We start from the raw sequence: 2015 nt of genomic DNA on the forward strand, positions 1-2015 counted from the left end.
CCCCAGCTGACTTCCTGCCCTTTGGGCAGGGGGCTGGACTCGATGATCTCCCGAGGTCCCTTCCAGCCCTGATGTCTATGAAATCTATGATGTAGTGCCTGTGGGCTTAACTGCTGCTGTTGATGAGTCTGCTAACCAAGCAGATGTGTTTGTGTTCTCTGACTGTTGATTTCCAATTATTCCATTGAACCTAATGACCATATCTTTGGAGAGTTCCTTGAACAGGGAGATAATAGAAGACTCCATAAGGGAGACTCTCCTACTTATTGTGACAGATTGCTGACCAATGCCCACTCATGTTCATGTTTAAGGGGACTGGTGTTTTGTACATTCAGGCAAACATGACATTGTGAAATGAGTTCTTGAAAGTCATGAGCAGCATTAAGAACTGGCTCAGTGCCCATCAGAATGTAAGTTGATCACTTTTCCCAGCAGTACTTCTTTCAAGTCCATCTCCAATAATATTATTGTGAACAGTTAAACTGACTTCTTCTGATGGCCAGACCTGACAAAGGGTGGATGCAGGGGGTGCAGTTTTCTGCTTACACTTTTTCTGCACAGCAAGCTTTCAGGCACTGCCAGCTCCCCAAGTAGTTTCTGCCAGAGCCACCCCTTCCACAGGGCTCTGGAACCCAGAGGGTGAGCGTGGCAGCTTTTTAGCCACCCTCCTTACCTGCTTACAATGTGTCAGCAAGGGGGGAAAAGGGGCAGCAGTGAGTAGCAGCGATTTGTGCCCTCTGGGTTCCAGACCTGAACTCAAGCAGCGGCTCCAGCAAGAACCACCTATACAGCCAGTGAGCTTGCAGAGCTAGTTATGTGTGTGCTGCACAGCAAAGAGAGATGTGGCTGCACCACCCTGCCTTGGAGAGCCTTTTGAATTTGGATTCAATTTTGGATTTAAACTTCATTGCTGAAAAACAAGAACAATTTCTACACCTCCCTGCCTTTCTGCCATCCGACACCAGGGAAGGAATCCTGCCTTACCTGCACATCAAATCGCAACGCCCAAAGGCACTGTCATGGACACAGAGGAACAGACTTCCACCTTCAGCTTCCTCCACAAAAATAAAAGAAAATTGAGCCCTTTATATTGTTACGGGGATGGTTTGAAATAACACAATCACCCTATATACTTCAGAAAAAATTGATGGCAAAGCACTGTTATCAACAATCAATAATTTAGCAAATTTGCCACTGTAAGTAACTAAAATTTCTGATTTTAAACATGCTCTAAATGCACATAAAGGTCAAGGCAAGGTGACAGAAAAGTACCTGTTACATTGTTTCATTAACAATTCAGCATCTTTGTGCAACTCTTCATCAGTTGCTTATACAAGTGTCTTCAGTGGAATTAAGTTAAATTTTGTGACAATTTTTATAGTTTGGATGCAATAATTTGACAGCTGGGCTAAAAATGCATCCAAACAGCCATAGAAAGCATTCACTTTGAAATATCTCTTGATGTTTCATTCTTAACTTTCTTCCTCCTATAATTCATCACAATATTTTTTCACTTTCTACGTTTCAATTCAAACTTGACCTCCAGATCCGACTTTTCCAACATTATGATGGCATTTTGTTTGACTTATTCAAAATTATTTTGAAACAACACAAGTGATCCTGTCATGTTGCAAAATAATGCTGTGGCTTTGTCTAAGCATGCATCTTTAGATTGTAGGCTGTTAGAGATGGCATTTGATTTCCAGAATTGTTGTTTGAAGCACAAGAGAAAATACAAACCTGAATTTTCTAAGATTTTCTTTAAATGTTTAGCTTTGTTTGTTGACTTTTTCACTTAGGAGAATTACTCTGGAAAGCATCTTCATTATATCAATGTGGCAGGATCTCAAAGCAATGAGTCATTTTGTTGCTTTATGACAACTGCGTTGGATATACTGTCTTCAAAGTAATGTTAATAATGAGGTCAGCCTCAGAAGCCTCCACAAGAGAAGGCTGAGGGGGGATCTAGTGACCATTTACAAGCTAGTCAGAGGGGACCGGCAGGCATTGGGGGA

This window comes from Crocodylus porosus, unplaced genomic scaffold, assembly GCF_001723895.1.
Source record: "Crocodylus porosus isolate Cpor-Errol unplaced genomic scaffold, CroPor_comp1, whole genome shotgun sequence".
NCBI lineage: Eukaryota > Metazoa > Chordata > Crocodylia > Crocodylidae > Crocodylus > Crocodylus porosus.